The 17,965-nt window shown below is 46.9% G+C and overlaps 1 protein-coding gene across 5 annotated transcripts in view; it reads left to right on the top strand.

Annotated features, from left to right (window-relative positions):
- The window catches only part of CDK5RAP1 (CDK5 regulatory subunit associated protein 1), an 85,859-nt gene that overhangs the window by 43,031 nt on the left and 24,863 nt on the right, over positions 1 to 17,965 (top strand). Inside the window, exon 16 of one of the 5 annotated variants that reach the window (XR_006271394.1) lies at positions 12,026 to 12,134. The exons of the other annotated variants lie outside the window; for them this stretch is intronic. The gene's annotated coding sequence lies outside the window, so the exon portion shown is untranslated. The remainder of the gene's footprint in view (positions 1 to 12,025; positions 12,135 to 17,965) is intronic. 5 annotated transcript variants of the gene reach the window in all.

Genomic DNA, 17,965 nt, shown 5'->3' with positions numbered 1-17,965 from the left:
ATACATCAATCCCTCTAGAGTTCATCATTAATAAGTATAGATGGCATCTTGTGTCCTCTCTCCTGATGATTATCAGGGTTATGAACTCATACTCCTAAATTTCTCAAACTCTATTCTCTATGTGACTAGGTGACGTGGTCCATGTTTCTTTCCTCTAAGTGGCATAATGCTGTTCTGAAGACACCTGGTGGGCTGGATTTCATTTGGACCGGGAGAAGAGGCGTTTTGATTTGGTTTTCATGTTTTACCATCTCAAGGTGCTGCGGTCCGTATCTGATAACAGAAACGTGCCCTTCAGCCCCACAGTGGCCAGACGACAGTCTGCTTGCTGCTGCAGCACAGGCTGCAGTGTGCTGCCCCGTCTCTACCTTTCAGCGACACTAACTTTTATGGTGTTCACGTTACTAGTTCCACATACCGATAACAGCAGGTAGAAATCTCTTCAGAACTCCAGGTAACACATCTCTTCCTTCATCCTGCTGAAAAAGTTAGGTGGAGTGTTTTTGTTAGTACCTCTGCTCGCCTCCTAGCTAGTCCTCACATGGTGGAAAGTGGTCTTGGGTTCCTCTGGACATGTGGGCTTTTTTTTTTCTTCTGGTACTTGACAAGGCTATGTGGGGAGGTGGATCTCAATCTGTCCCTCAGGCCTCTAATTCTTTGGGGATTCTCAAAGGCCCTTCACGTAGGTTTTTGATGCCTTGGATGGCTCCTTGGCCAGTGTTTATTGGGCTCCTGTCATGTCCCAGACATTGTTGTCGGCACCAAGATGCAGCTGTGTGCCCTTAGGCCAGATGCAGTTTCAGCATTTTGGGAGGATGGACTGTACTCTTTGGATCCATTCCGGGTCCCTCCTAGATCTGGTGCTCTGTTTACCTTCCTTTTGCATTCACTGTAACAGGCCTGTGATTCCACGCTGCCTACCCTTTGCACATCCTATTTCCTCTACCTGGTACACACCTTTGCTCTCTGGTAAACTCCTGCTCCTTCTTCAGGGCTGAGTTCAGGCATCGTTTTCTCAGTGAACCCACAGTCTGCCTACCAGTTCATGCTTTCTGCCCATTGTCTTTTTCATGGTCAGTTGATAGCTGTTGCACCAGTGTCTGTTCCCTGTCTGGTGGGTAGTTACATGCGGTCAGGGTTCACGCCTTCTGTGATCCTTCCCCTGCACAGAGCTTGCCCTAACACGTAGCTGCCCAGTACAGGTAAGATGAAGCAGCCTGGGTTTACACTAACTCCCAGAGTCTACCTCTCAGCTGACATGCCCCTGTCTCAGGGCTGACACCTGGGACATAGACATAAGGTTGTTTGCCTCTGGGTGCCTATTGTGTGCCTTCAGCCAGTGTGTGGTTACTAGACTCTTAATGATGGGGCTTAATTTATATATGGTTTTAATCTGTCCTTGTCCTTCTACTTAAACTAGAGAGTCACTCTTGGAACCTGGGACCTCACCATTGTTTCATGTTACAGATTTCAGGGTCAGACATGTAGTGATGCTCACTAAATGTTTGACTGTTTGTTGAATGAAAGTATAATTATGTGCATGTGGAAGATCAAATGTCATAAAGATGGGGGTAGTGAGATGCTCTGGTGAGCCAAGGCATAATTAGTATCCACATCATCTTTTTTTCCTTTCTGTGGACCCCCAAGACTTCCTGGTATATCAGAATCACCCAACACTAAAAGAGCACAGATTCTAAGCCTTCCTTTAGGTCATTAACTGAGGTCATTGAATGAGGTTGGGGAACCGGGTTTTAAGAGCTTCCCAGAGAGAACCTAGGTTTGGAACCTGCAGTCCTGTTCCACATTATGTCTGTGATCCAGTCTGCATGACTTTTTTTTTTTTTTTTTTTTTAATGCAGAGTCCTGTTTTACTGAGTGCCTGGCTTTAAAATAATTTCTCACCTATCATAGATAAATATTTTGAAAAATCAGATTGACTTACAGCCTCAGGGGGTGTCACACTGTATACAGCCCTGCCAGGAAATAAAATATAAGGAAAAATTATTTTCAAATAACAATTATTAACCAGTGCTAAAGTAGAGTGTAGATTATTAGCTCAGTTGCTTCTTGAAGTCACTTATAAAATGTTATAATAAGTACAGAGGAGAAAGAGCAGATTTAAGGTGCATAACAGCATGTGAGTAAAACTTCCTTCTGATTTCCCTGTAATGATCCAAGTATTTTTCAAAGGCCTTGTCTATTATTCTTTGCATGTGATTTGAATTGGGTTTTTTTTTTTTTCTTAATTGGGGGATAATTGCTTTACAATATTGTGTTGGCTTCTGCCATACAACAACATGAATCACTCATAAGTATACATAGGTCCCCTCCCTCTTGAGCCATCCCCACCCTCGCCCCATCCCACCCCTCTGGGTTGTCACAGAGCACCAGGTTGAGCTCCCCGTGCCTACACAGTAGTTTTTGAATTGGTTTCTTGATATTGCATCCTATGCTGATGAATGTCAAGAGGAGTTTGTAGTTAATAGACTGTACCTCTCAATCTTGATGGTTGTTTGGATTTTGTTGTTTGAAATCTCACTTGCATGGGAGATGATGACATTCTGCATGAATATAAAACAAACATAAGTTGAAAAATACTCTGACCAGGCTACTCAGCAAACGTGTCACGTTGTGATGTGACCAACAACACATCAACAAAGTGACAAAGTGACAGGTGAGGCCTGGAGTGGAGATGACCAGGTCTTAGGAGACAGCCTGCCAGCCTGGTTGGTCTCCTCCTAGGGACACTCTGACCCCCAGAGTTTTGGTACTAGTTCCCCCTACAGAGCACTCTTCTTTCCATGGGACCTCTGCTCCTATTCATTCTTCCTCACAGCTCATTCTCAGTTTGTTACTCGGCACTCACCGTCTGCCCAGTGGCTATCTTCTCACCATTCCTTGCCACAGTGACCCAGTAGGTGGCGTTGATTTTGTTGTTCGGCAGGTGGTTGTAAGCGACTTTGGTGATTGCTGCGTCCAGGTTGTTTATCTGTGGTAAAGAAGTCATCGTTTAGAGTGTAGAGAGGGAGAAGGGCTGTAGGATGTTGCATGGTGAGATATCCATGCATTGCTCGATTCCGTTATTCAGATATTTATGGATCCTGTGGTACGCGCTGGTCACCTTGCTGGGTGCTGCCACAGCTGATATGACCACACAGACACCATCTCATTCCAGACATCTCCCTTTATCTCATTTCCTCTCTTGAAAAGACAGTGGGGCCCGTGGCACAGAAACGCGTTTCTATTACTCCTCATCCAGTTTAGAGCCCATTTCTTTCTGTGCTCTTGTAGCAGATAGCTCTGCACCTGATGATTTTGGGAGACTGTTAAGGAAGCATTGAAATAGGACCTTGCACATGGGGAGTACTGAAGATCATGATTTTGTTGTAACTGCCTGCCTTCTACCACTTTCTGGGCAGGAAGCAAGTGAATACCTCCTACGTAGATAAACCCACTCCCTCGCACATGCTGAGAGTGTTGGTTAAGTCGCTTCCCTCACTTTGGTCACCTGTAAAATGGGGAGGAGCAGCTCTGCCCCCCAGAACTCCTGCCCGCCCTGTGCCCCTGCTCTCTCCCTTCCCCTGGTACATTATATACAAGACCCAAGTAGACGGCCATTCAGGGAAAATCTGTATCCCAAACATTTCCTCGTCTTCCTCTCTGGAAGAATGTTCCAGAACCCTCTTGGCATTCCTACCTTCTCTCACTTAGAGGTTGTTGGGCTAGACTTAAGCAAAGAGGAGGATGGAGGGGCCATGTGGATGAGGCTAACCTTGACAGAGCTCTCCTTGGCAGTTTTAGTGATGATCTCCCTGAGCATCATTTGGGACAAAATCACGGCAGTGTTGACGCTTTTAGGATCTGGAGGAAGGTGCCTTCCAAGCACAGGGGATTTATTTTGGTTAAAGTAGGCCTAGAGAGAGAACAAGAGAAACATCCGTGTTATTGTGTGAGACTGCCGTCAATTTCAGGGTCTTCGAAGGCCCATCCTTGATGCTGAGGAGTGTGGTGGCCCCATGCGAGCCCCACAGTGGACGAGCATGAAGACAGCGCAGTTGACCTCCCAGCCCCCTTGTTGCAGGTATGTAGGGGAGTCGTGGGAGAGAGGAGCCCCTGAGGGAGGAGGAAGCACTGCCGTCTCCAGCCGATTAGCCCTGAAACAGTGCTCCTCGGTCCCCCAGACCTCCGATTTTCCAAGAGAAGTTATGTGGCTTCATTTTCCAGTGAATTCCTCCATGTAAATGTTGCCTCAGGTAATATGTGTGTGTGAATGCATTTTGTACCTAACTCACAGTTCTCCCAACCTTAGAATGACTGTCTTGTCAAGCACACTCAAGGCTCATCTTATCTATGGAATTCTGGCCTCCTTTGAATGATTCCTCTTCCTTCCGTATACATTGTGTTCTCTGTTTATAAGGTGCAAACTGCACATGGCAGGAAATTTGACAAGTCCAGAAGGGAAAAGAGATTTTGAGTGGATATCACTAATATTTCACCTTATTTTCTTTCTTTGCCTGTATATAATATCACTTGTATTATGCTTTAAAAAATTAACCATACCTTCATACTTTGTAAGCATTTCTAATAATCTCATACTTAGCTTAGTTATTTCCTTCCAGTTCATTTCCAATTTTTTTTCCCCCTTGTCATTAATACTTGTATTTCTTTGTGCTTAAATATATCTGTACCTGGGATGTCTTTACAGATGGATTCCCACGAGTCGGGTTAAGTGGGCCCAAAACCTTGCCTCTCTTGAGTACTCCTCCTAGCCTAGTTTTCCATTCCCTGGGTGGTTGAGAGGGTGGGTGGGAGAGTCTACACTTTTTCTTTCCTTAAATATAGTCTGTTGAATGTCTAACCGGTGCTGGGTACATCCTGCTCGTCAAGAAAAAGTTGTCATCATTGGGTATGCATCTCAGGCACTGTGCATTAGAAATAAATGGAAGGGAAAACATGGCTGGCCCCTGTAGCAGGCACTTAGCTGTTATGGTAGAAGCCTGGAGATCGCCACAGGGTGAAGGTCTGGGGATCCGAGGAGGGAGGAAGGCTGGTTTGTCATGATTTGGAGTTTATTTGGTGAGTTCAGGGATATCTCCAGGCCTCTTACAGAACCCATCATAAGCAGGAAGAACACTTACACAGTAGAGGATTGAAAGACCTTCTGCAGAAATCCTGGAACCTTTAACTTGGTAGTTGAACAAGCCAGTAGCTGCAGGTGAGAGGAAAAGAGAGCATGTGGAGACACTTGCAGTCCCCTGGAGGTTGTGCTCTGGACGCCTCCCTTTCCCTTGGTCCCAGGCAGAAACCTGCTGCCTCACTAGCTTTTCCACGTGTGTCTAGGAGGAGACTGTGGAGAGGAAGGTGATGTGACAACACCACTAAGAGTCTTGCTGCCCAGGCCCCATATTTCGTCTGCTCTGGGTCATGGGACATGTCAACAGGTTCCAGCTTGGACTGTCTTGGCAACTGCCATCCTACTGTGTCCTGTTATCTTGGTCTCCTGGATGTTAGGAGACCTGAGAGGGATTTTCTGCTTCCCAGCCTCCTTGGTGTGAGGGTGCTCCTTGCTCAAACTCCACACTGGGTACTTTGCACCCCACTGGGACTGGGGCACTACCAGAGACTCCAGAGGGGCTCTGTGTCCTGTTGTGTCTTGGAGAATGAGTCACCGTGGTTCAGCGAAGCTGCTAAGTTGCCATATTTTCAGCCTGGGTGCTTGGGGAGGCAGCTCACAGCTCCATCCTCTCCTGCCTATCACCTATAGGATCCCAAAGGAGCCTGGGCCGCCTGCCTCCATTGACCTGGGCAGCCCTGGTGGGGAGGGTGGGGGTCTGGTGGTTGTACTCACAGTTCTTGCATTCATAGACATCACTGAGCTCAATGCCACACGATTTTGATTCTTCAATCTGTTAAAGGGCTCATCTGTTAGCTTTGCCAAGGGAGTGCAGCAGTCCTGTCCGCCTGTCCCCTTCCCTCGGTCCTCCTCTTCTCCCTGTCCTATTTCCTGGTTTCCTTTTTGCCAGAACTCATCCTCCCCCACTCCTGCCCCAACCTGGAACATTATCCTATCCTGCTACTGGGGTATTTTGGGCTGGGGGTGGGGGAGGGGATGCTTCCGTAGAAACAGAACTCTTGAGGCCTGATGTCCCTCTAGCACCAGACTGTATCTGAGGTAAGGGCCTCTTCCTGTGTCCCCCAGCAACGTAGACCTCCGAGGCAGTGCCCTCCCCTGTCCCACGACTTACCTTGTCGTTCATAGTTACTGTCAGCAATTGAGAAATGGTATCTTCCAAGGGCAGAGGCAGAGGCAGAGGCAAAATACCTGTGACCCTGGGGAAGATACATGTGGAGAACTTGTATCACACATGTGTACCTGTGTGACCCTTAACATTTCTGGTTTTGCCCAAGCATCCATTGATGAACCAATGGCAGTGATGTCCTTCTGTTTAATTTGTGCCCTAAGCCCTTTCACTTTCAGTTTTAGTCACTAAGAAAGATGGAAGGATACCTGAGAAAACTCCCAAAGCCAGAGAGCTGACCCAGCAATCTCACAGGGAAGAATTTATCCTTCAGATACCATGTCAGTGGTAAACAGACTTGTCTGGGACCTTATTCACTTGTTCAGTACAAAAGTTAGTAGCTGGGAAAAAAGCAACTATTCCTTGATAGGATCTGTTAAGTAAGTGATAGTGTGTCTTCATAATGGAGTACTAGGCAGCCATAAAATATGAAGAAGTGATTTATATTCTGATGTGACCAATTCAAAGCAGTTTTTAAAAATATCAATAGAGGCCAGAAAAGTGTATATAATAAACCAGCCCATTTCTCTGTGTGTATACATACACACGTTTGTTGCATATGCAAATAATATCTCTGAAAGCCAATGGAAAAATTGGGTCCTTTGGTTGCTTCCAGGAAGGATAATTAGCCGGTGTATATGGGTGGGAGGGAGAATTGCACTGTATGGCTTTTTGAATCATTTGAATTTTGATATAGGTGAATGGATTATTACTTATGCAAGAAAATAGAACTGTGTACAAAAAAGTAGCAAAGAGAACACAGGCAGAGTGAGAGAAGGCTGTGTTCAGACCCAGTGGGCCATTTGCAAGCAGAGGCTCTTCTCTGGGCCTCCTCTATTGATGGTTCAAACCTCTGGGTTGGCTGAGCTGGTCTCTTAAGTGTGGTACCAGCAAGTCTATTTGGACATACAGGCCGCTTGATCCAGAAAATGAGAAAAAATGGTCTCACGTACTCCTCCACTATCTGTATGTTGACTTTCTTGACTTCTATGTTCTTCCCCTGGACTAGGAGGTTGACACATTCCGTGGTGCTGGTGGAAATTCCAATTTGCAGAGTTACATCTGCATGCACTTGAAATCCCAGTATGCTGACTACAGGTCCTGCTAGGCTGTGGAGAACAAGATGCAGGTGAACTCAGGTCCCATTGCAAGATGTCACTCAGCCAAAGCAATAGGTATTTTGGGAATCACCAGGTTATTTGAGTGAGGGTAAGTTTGATGCTTTCCAATAAGTATGCCCCGTGGTTGGCCAATCTCCTATACATAGAATTCAGAGCTTGGCTCAAAGGAGGTATTCAGTCAACATTGTCAAAATCACCCTCCTAACCACTCTTCAAGGGTCTTGTTGGGTGGCACCAGGCTGACTTGTAACAAGGTCACTTTTGTGCCCCGCACTCCCAGCTGTCCATTGTGTGGGTGACAACATAGGAAAAACCCACCATTTACCAGAGCCTGGTCTTCTTTGAGCCAGATATTTTGGAGAAGATAGCTGGTTCTTCCTGACACTGTTAACTGTAGTGGTCCCAGATGTGGACTCTGGAAGCAGAACACCTGGGCTCAAATCCGGCCACTGCCACCGTTTGGTTGAGGGACTATGAGCAAGGTTTATAACTGGTTTTGCTAGTTTAAACTGGTTTTCTAGTCTAGAAACAGGACTGCTTTCCTGATGAGGTTGTCAAGAGGCTTCCTGAGTTAAGAGTGTCTCAGTTAAGGGCCTGGCTGGAGCTCAATCAGTGATAGGTATCAGGGATGTGAATGTATTAGTCCAAGAAATCTTCTCTCCAGTGTGGATTCCCTTGCCCCTCTCACATCTTCCTGTGTGCCCTGGGGCTCCTCTGTTAACCTTGTCCCTCCCCCAAGTGAGTTGACACCCACTGAAGACAGGGACCGCCTGCCTTTAGTCTTCGCTCTGTCAAACACAGCATCTGGTACAGAGCAGCAGTTATTAACTACCCGTTAGGTGGATGAGTGAATGTGTGTATGCGTGCGTGTTTAAAATCTCTAGTTTCCTGAGGGCACTTTAATCATGTCTGTTTCCCCTCAACTTCGTACCACAGTGTTTGTAGAGTGAGCTGACTCTTCTTGGAGAGTCAAGATTATTTGGAAGGCATGTTTCCCCTAAGACCAGTGTACATGTTGATATGAAATGAGTTCTCCATGGTTTCTGTCTTCATTGCTCATCTATCAAATTATGCAGATTTCACATGGAGACCAGGATTTCTGGCTTTTTTTTAGTACTATTTGAGAGTGGGGCTCCGTGGTGTTATGTTGCCACCTTGCTCCTCGGGGCTGGAGGAACGAGGCAGCTGGGCCCCTTTCGCTCCACCCTCAACCATCCTGCCTTACTCTTCGTTGTCTCTGTTTGGCTCTTGGACACTAGATCTTAAGTCACTAGTCCAGGCTGTTTCAGTTGACTGATTTGGAAATAGGCTCACCCGTTTCCACCTATGAAGGCAGTAGTCACAGCGTGGACAAGGATCCCATTGCCTGTCATGGTTGACGTCATGTTCTCCACAGTCACTTTTTCAACCTCTAATCTGTAAAGTGACAGTATCAAGTATAAGTGTCAGTCCTGGCTCAAAGAATCAGTCTGGGTAACAAGAGAAACACTGTTGAAACAGGCAGTTAACAACCTACCCACCCATCTATCTCTGGGACTCCCCAGCCACCTTACCCACTTGGTTCTTTCTTTCCTCCTTCCTTTTTTGTTTTTTTTTGTTTGTTTGTTTTTTAAACAATACAATAGCTCTGACTCTTGGGGGCAGTTCCACGGACACCAGTACCACTCTCAAAAAAAAAAAGGTGGCCCAGTTCTTTAAGGTCAAGAAATCTTGATCATATTTCCCCCCGAAAGGATAGCATTTCAGCACCGAGTTAAAATATTGCTTCATGAAAACATGGTTGCCCTTTTCCATGGGATCATTGGGAGCTGAACATCAGTATCTCCAAACAGTAGCTTTTCGTCTTGTGCCAGACATTAGGGTCAAGGAAGCACTTACCCTAACAGGAGATCTGCCAAGTCGATATTTCCCAGCAGGCCTGTGAGTACACTGTTGAAGTCTTTTGGCACCGCACTGTTCGGGATGCCCTCAGTAGTTTCTTTGAGTTTGTTGCCAGTCAAGAGACCAGTGCTGTTGACGAGTTCTTTGACAGCATTCTCTCCACCGAGGAGTGGCAGGCTGCCCAGAGCCTCCTGGCCGAGGTCACTGACAGCACCAGTGGCTTCTGAGAGCAATGACTGGTGGTGCTTTGGGGACTTGTTGCTGCCCCCCTTTCCCAGAATACCACCGAGGCCACCACCTCCAAGGATATTGAGGGATGCGGTCCCCTTGCCCAGGATACCACCGAGGCCACCACCTCCAAGGATATTGAGGGGTGCGGTCCCCTTGCCCAGGATACCACCGAGGCCACCACCGCGGCCACCACCTCCAAGGATATCGAGGGATGCGGTCCCCTTGCCCAGGATACCACCGAGGCCACCACCGAGGCCACCACCTCCAAGGATATTGAGGGGTGCGGTCCCCTTGCCCAGGATACCACCGAGGCCACCACCTCCAAGGATATCGAGGGATGCGGTCCCCTTGCCCAGGATACCACCGAGGCCACCACCTCCAAGGATATCGAGGGATGCGGTCCCCTTGCCCAGGATACCACCGAGGCCACCACCTCCAAGGATATCGAGGGGTGCGGTCCCCTTGCCCAGGATACCACCGAGGCCACCACCTCCAAGGATATCGAGGGATGAAGTAAGATCTAACACAGACAGCAGGTCAGAGTTGGACACTGTGGATATCAATTCTCCCAACACACCAGCCAGATTTATCTCCTCGCACCTCAGCATGTTCTCTATCTTTGGGATCAGGGTGGCGTTCAGATCTGAAAAGGGTCGAGAGACATGATCCTGCCGCTAGCTGCCCAGCCGGTTCAGCCAGAGCAAGCTTTCCAGCTGGAGAGCCAGCACCATTGAGTTGTGGGACCCATAGGCACTGAATATCATGCCTCCCTGAAATATCAATCCCTGCCACTGCCCCCCACAAGGACAGCCTGGTGTTCCAGAAACATACCTGTCCCCTCTTAGGAGTTAGCCTCCACTAGCACCTACCCGAGACCAACCTGGTGTTGAGTATATTACTCTAAAGCAATTTGAGCATGGCATGAAAGGACCTAGTTTTGCTTTTGAGCCTAGTAGCCCAGGGTATATACATATAGTCTAGGTTCTGACCCTTGAAGGCCAAGTGGCCTAGGGTAGGCTCTTCTCTTTTATGAGGCCCAGTTTTGCCTCAGGGGTGTCTTGTCCAGTGGTATATGATGGAACCTGCAGCATGAGTCACTGGGGGCAGGCCAAGTGAGGGATCACTGATTTTAAGTGCTGTGTAGGGCAGGAGGTGGCTAGGGAGGTGATGGAGCTGACTGATCTAGATCTCCTGTTCTCCATCTGTGTGGTTCTGCACATCACACCAATCAGAATGGCCATCATCAAAAAGTCTACATTTATAAATGTAGACTTTTACATTTAATAATGCTGGAGAGGGTGTAGAGAAAAGGGAATCCTACTCCACTGTTGGTGGGAATGTAAATTGATGCAGCTACTGTGGAGAGCAGTATGGAGTTTCTTTAAGAATCTAAAAATGGAGTTACCATTTCACCCATCAGTTCTACTCCTGGGCATATATCCAGAAAAGACAGAAACACTAATTAAAAAACATACATGCTGGGACTTCCCTCGTGGTCCAGTGGCTAATAAGACTCCCCACTCCCAATGCAGGGGGCCCAGGTTTGATCCTTGGTTGGGGAACTAAATCCCACATGCTACATGTAAGGGGTCACATGCTACAACTAAGAGGTCACATGCTGCAACTAAAGATTCTGCTCGGTGCAATGAAGACTGAAGATCCTGTGTGCCACAACTAAGACCTGGCACAACCAAATAAATAAGAAATAGAAATTAAGCAAGCAAACGAAAAACCAAAAAGACACATGCACCCCAATGTTCATAGCAGCAATATTTATAATAGCTAAGACATGGAAGTAACCCTAATGTCCATTGACATATGAATAGATAAAGAAGATATGGTGTACACACACACACACACACACACACACACACACACACACACACACATAATGGAATCTTAGCCATGAAAAAGAATGAAATAATGCCACTTGCAGCAACACAGATGGACCTAGAGATTATCAAACTAACTGAAGTAAGACAAAGACAAATGCATGATATCACTTATATGTGGAATCTAAAAAAACCATACAAGTGAACATATTTAATATTTACAAAAAAGAACTGGACTCACAGACTTAGAAAATAAACTTGTGGTTACCAAGTGGGTGGGGGAAAGGATTAACAACATGGACTTGTTGTATACAACAGGGAACTATATTCAATATCTTATGAAAGTGAAAGTCACTCAGTTGTGTCCGACTCTTTGCAACTGCATGGACTATACAGTCCATGGAATTCTCCAGGCCAGAATACTGGAGTGGGTAGCTGCTTCCTTCTCCGGGGGATCTTTCCGACCCAGGGATTGAACCCAGGTCTCCTGCATTGCTGGCAGATTCTTTACTATCTGAGTCACCAGGGAAGCCATTATCTTATGATAAATCTTATGATAAACCATAATAGAAAAGAATATGAAAAAATATATATATGAGACAATCATTTTTCCGTACACTTGAAACATTGTATCAACTATACTGCAATTTTTTTTTAAAAGGAAATCGATTAGCTGCATGAATCATGGAGGATTCACTGGGTACAATACTGCAGCGAAAATGAATGGACCAGAATTTCTCATTACAGCACAGATGAACTACCTCAGAATGGTAAGTTTGAGAGACAGTGCAAGCAGGTCACCTTTAGAAAACCTTATAGCATTTAGTGCAAATATTTGTCTTGAGAAGGAATATCTGCATGTCATAAAACATAAAGAAATGGCAGGAGGAAAATAGGCCAGAAGCCTCCTCAAGTCAGGAGATAGAGGGAGGGTGGAGCAGTGCACCCCCAGTAGGAGCCTGGGGGTCTTCAGTCCTATGGCCCATTTTATTCCTCAATCTCAGTGGTGGGTACAAGGGTGTTGCTGTTGTTTAGTCACTGAGTCTTGTCCGACTCTTTTGAGGCCCCATGGAATGTAACCCTGGCAGGCTTCTCTGTCCATGGGATTTCCAACTCAAGAATACTGGAGTGGGTTGCTGTTTCCTTCTCCAGGGGATCTTCCTGACCCAGGGATCAAACCCACATCTCCTGCATTGGCTGGCGGATTCTTTACCACTGAGCTACCAGGGAAGCCCCCACAAGGGTGTTAATTCTATATTCATATCTTTTAAGGCTTTTTTTTTAAATGTCTGACAGTGAAATTAACAGCCTCTACCACCAAGTTACTGATCGGTTAGAACTATTACGTGTACCACTGTCTGAACTTCCCTCTGGCCTTTGGGGGTACTGCTGCACCAGAATGTCTGTGAGTGGGGTCCAGGCAGCTGTTTTGGTAACAAGCTCCAGAGGTGATACTGCTATCACCTCTTATTTCAGAACCACCTGTCCAGAAGGTGTAACTAGCCTTTGGGCTTGGAGATGAAAAGCATGTGTGAAGGGGTAGAAAGTCAAACCTGTGCAGGTAAAACGAATCTTACTTACAGTCATTGAGTTTGCTGCTAGACACAAGGTATTTGGCCACGGGTGAACATCTGCCTCCTGAGGTCCCAGCTGCATGTCTGGGAGGTGGAGAGCCTTTTCTGATTGAGGAAATTCTGGGGACTTGTGGGTCAGGCACACTGATCGGGAAATGAATGGGGAGCCCAGAGGTTATTTTGTCAGGAAGGGCTCCCAGCCGTAAAGGTGAGGTCGATAGGTCAAGCGCTCCTGCCTGGACAGCTAGCATGATGGCCAAGGCCCACAGGGTCAGCATCTTGTGGCCGATATCTGCAAAGGAGAGCTTCATCAGAAACCACATTCCCAGTGGACCACAGGGCTGCCAGTATATTTGTATTGGTTGTCCACATGCCACGGTCCTAGCTCTTGTAGGAAGGTGCCATTCACATTGTCAATATTCTGATCCGTATACCGTATTCAAGGGACAGCGTTTCAGCCCATGACAGTCAATATCTTGAGAAAGGGCCCCTTTTTCTGCAGCTTCTTTAACTTTGTGCAGAGGTGTCTATGGGCTGGTGGCACCCCTTGAGTACAGGCCATGCCCTGCCCAGATCTTAACTGTATAGTCCCACATTCTCCTGCCCGTCTTCCAGATTCAAATAGCTTGCAGTGATCTGAGTCACCAACTGGGGAACTCAAGTGTTTTGAATGATCGAGCTGTGAGAGTTATCACTCCTGTGGTAGTCAAGGTCTCTCCTTGTTTTCAGGCAGCTAATGTATAGCAGTGTCCGTGTTGATGTGAGCTTATCACGTGCCAGTCCCTTTGTGGAGTGTGAATGGACATCAGTTGCTCTAAACTGCACAGTGCTGAGATGGAAGGCCTATGTTTTCATTTTTCACTTGGTGAAACTTGTGTTTACAGAGTGGCCAGCATGCTCACCTTTACCCACTGTCTACCCCCAGCTGGTAGTTTTGCCTGGTCAGGCCTAAACCACCCAAGGAATCAGCCCTAGGCTTGGCACCCTCTACTCATTTGGTCATTGGGCTATCCTAGCATGTTAGCTCAGTGCATCGAGGCCAGAGTCATCTCTCTATGAGTGAGACCATCTCAGGGCTTCTCTGTCTTTTTGAAGCCCAGTCCCTTGTTCTGGGAGAGCCACTGGCTTGTTCTGATGGTGGCACTGGTCAGTCCATACTATGCTATTGGTGGCAGCCATAATGGAGGAAGCTCACCTGTGTGTATATTGAATGACTGAGTTAACCTATTCATCCACTTCTTGGGGCCCTCCTGTGGGCAGGGCACTGGATGCTCCTGCTGACCATTGAGTGTGGGGCATCTTCCTCTTGGCTGGGGTTGAGCAGCCTTAGTGACTGTGAATGTGTAAGCTGTGTAAATCTCCACTCTACTTCTTGGGATGTGTCCATAGGTATTTCCTTAATGAGTATTGGTTCATGTTCATACTGGTCAGTTGTGTTAAGCCCTTCATCTGCAACAATTCTCCCAGTGAATCTGGCACTAGACAATATTATTATCATCCTCTGCAGTGGAGGAGCCTCAGTGCTAATGAGAAGGCAGGGTCTAGACCCAGGCAGGAGAGCTGTGTTTGACTCTGAGCTCAGCTGTGTGACCCAGTGGAGATCACTTCCCTCCCCTGCTGGTCAGATTCCTCTGTTCTCATGATTCTCTGTCTTTCTCTTTGCTCATGTTTTGGGTAACATGGAGGTTTGTGTCTTGGGGCATTTCCCCTCAGTGAAGCAAGTAGACTCTGAGCTCCTCTCCGTTTGGATTTCCTAATCAGTCAAGTTTTGTAAATTTAGGCTTGTCGACTTTCGCCATCTGCCGGCATTGCCCAAGTCAAGCTGCCTGTTATTTATGACACCAGAGGAAGAACTGCTATTGCAGAAATGTTGGGAAGGACATATGGGACTCCACTAACAATCCTTCACATTGAATAAGTTTGGTTTTTGAAAAAACTCACCTCTTCATTATTTTTTCATTTTATCCTCATCAGTGAGGAATTAGAATTAGTGTCTCAGGAAACATGTAAGTGTCATGTGAGGGAAAAATAATAAAATTCTGTGCCTGTGACTTGAGCCGATGGCAGTATTGTTAGACATTGTCTTGAGAGGAGCCCATTGATAATTCTAGTAATAAATCTCCCATTTTTTAAAAGCACTTGCCTAACAGGCCCCTGTTAACCCTACTGTGCTAGGCAGAGTGCTGTACGTTTTAGCAGGGGAGTGGTATGGCTAAGGAGATTCAAAACGTAGAACCCAAGTTATCTATCCTTTGACAAGCTGTCCTATGCTTTCAAAACGTAGAACCCAAGTTATCTATCCTTTGACAAGCTGTCCTATGCTTTCAAAATGAAGAACCCAAGTTATCTATCCTTTGACAAGCTGTCCTATGCTTGTTTCCATTTCGAAGGAGTTTCGACCTTCTCTCTTGCATGTTGTTTGTTGAGAGTTCTTACCTTGTCTGGTGCCGATCGGTCAGTGTTGGTGGGCAAAAATTTTCAGGAGGTGCCTTACTCCTGCTTCTGCCTCGAATCTGTCAGAGGAAAAGCTCCATCCCATTTTTATAGACCAGTGTCTCTCGGAAAAGTTGTTGGCCATGTAGGGACACCATCCAAGCCTGCTGATAAGGGTGATGTGATACAGGCTGACTTCCAAGATCAGCACCTACTAATGGCTTTGATGTCTGTCAGTGTCTTTCTGAGATGTTCAGGGTTCTTGGAATTCTTTTGGAGAGAGCTGGCAGGTCAAGTAACTGTTCTCTTCTTTTTAATCTTCACAGGCCTGTTATCTTTAAAAAATTTTTTACATTTAATTATCTTTTTTTGGTCTGGGCTTTTCTCTAGTTGCAGCAAGTGGGAGCTACTCTCTAGTTGCAGTGCATGGGCTTCTCATTGCTGTGGCGTCTTTTGCTGCCGAGCAGGGGCTCCAGGGCGCTTGGGCTTGATCTCTGGTCCCGGAAGGTATCACATGCCTCGACGCAACCCTGCCCGTGGGCCATAGTTACTGAGCCTCCACTCTAAAGCCTGTGTTCCTCAACAAGAGAAGCCCCCGCAATGAGAAGGCTGTGCCCCGCAACTATAGAGTAGCCCCTGCTCACCACGACTAGAGAAAGCCCACGTGCAGCAATGAAGACCCAGCACAACCAATAAATAAATAAATCATTAAAATGAGTCTGGGTTAAGAATTCAGTTCAAAGGGATTAGACAGCCCCTCTCTCATGGGTTTAAGCAGCTCTCCAGCCACATGAAATTCCCCTGCACTCCTCTGGTACTGACTGCCTCTTACGTGCCCTGCACTGGGCAGTCTTTGTCCCCTGTAACATGCTTATTATCTGCTGCTTCATGATAAAGGGCTCTGAGTCCAACTGAGCTGGGTAGTAACATCATGGTGAGCCCTCTCCTGGAGATTCTCAGAGTATGTTTGCCTCTCGAGGCCTCTCAGCTGTCCACCATAAAGTACCTGTGTGCTCAGTCACTCCTGTATTGCCGCAAATATATATTGTACCAGGCACTGTTCCTGGGGGCTTCCCTGGTGGCTCGGAGGGTAAAGAGTCTGCCTGTAAGGCGGGAGATCTGGGTTCGATCCCTGGGTCAGGAAGATCCCCTGGAGAAGGGCATGGCAACCCACTCCAGTATTCTTGCCTGGAGAATTCCATGGACAGAGGAGCCTGGAAGGCTGCTACAGTCCATGGGGTTGCAAAGAATCAAACACGACTGAGCGACTGATACACACACACTGTTCCTGGAGATGGTAGAAAGGTGTACAACCCAGACAGGGTCCCAGCCCTGATGCAGCTGATGGTCCAAGTGAGAGAGACTGATACTCGCCAACCTACCCACAGATGAGTGGATGATCATGGATCAGGGTCTGAGGCAAATGAAGCTGGTTCTGGAAGCTTCACTAGTTGGGATTGCATTGGGCAGAGCATCTGGAAGGTTCTCTGGGAGTCTTCAGGGCAGGTGCGGGCCTGGCCCTGCCCTCTTTTCCTAGTGGAGAGAACCAGATGTCCCTGCAGGCATCATTTTCACCTGGGAGGGGATGGTGGGGATGGGTCATTGTTAAAAGTTTTAATTCTTAGATCCTCCCTTCCCTAACTCTTTAATACTTTAGTAAGTCAGGGTTGAGGTGAAGAACTTTGTTTAAAAAGCCTCCACAAATCGTCCAGGCGAGTAGCCCAGGTTTGAGAACCACTGGTCTAGCCAATTCCATACCCTTGTTTGTTTTTTTTTTTTTGCAGATGAGAACACTGAGTTTTAGAGAGGAGGTTATGTATGTGCCTCAGGACACCAAGAAGTCCAGCTGATTTAGGATCTGAATGCAAATCTTCTTGCTATTAATAGATATCAAATCATCTCCCCCAAACCCACTGTTACTTTCTGCTGTGAGCCAGGGAGATGGGATCGTCAGTGAGTTCTTTCCTATCCCTGAAGTAAAGTGTGAAGCTCTCAGTGACCCTTGGCATGTGTACATGCATGTGTTCACTCAGTGGATATCACTGAGTACTTTCTCTTTGCCAGGTACTGCGGTAGGCTGTGGGGACTACTAGGTAGTGGGCCAGACACGCAAGGTTCTCCTTCACGGAGCTCACACCTTAGTGGGGGACACTGTTAATAGGTTGACTTCTGATAGTGATATAAAAAAATGATGGAGTGGGTTCTTTTTGGACAGGGTGTCAGGTGATGAGTGACATTTTATCCCTGATGGGGGAAATAGGAGGGATCCAGGCACGCGGAGGTCTGGGGCTTGGAAAAGTACAAAGAACCTGACACGGGCAAGACCTTGACTAGTTCCAGAGGTGGGAGGAAAGATGCTTGGCTGAAGGTAGAGAAAACTTGCCTGGGAGACAAGTCTAGGTTTTACTCCTGCTCTGGACACCAGTGAAGGGAAACAAATATGAGCCTAGGCCCAGAGGCATCCTCAGTGCTACCCTGAGCTAGGAACTTCTTTTTCAGGGGGACTTCAAGCAGGGTCATTACATGATTTGCTCAGCTCCCTTTCCTTTCCCTAATTACCCCAGGAATGAGGCTTGAAGGGTGTCAGGAGCCTG

This window comes from Cervus canadensis, chromosome 10, assembly GCF_019320065.1.
Source record: "Cervus canadensis isolate Bull #8, Minnesota chromosome 10, ASM1932006v1, whole genome shotgun sequence".
Lineage (NCBI taxonomy): Eukaryota > Metazoa > Chordata > Mammalia > Artiodactyla > Cervidae > Cervus > Cervus canadensis.
The sequence above is the reverse complement of the archived record's forward strand: the minus strand, read 5'-3'. Positions and strand labels throughout refer to the sequence as shown.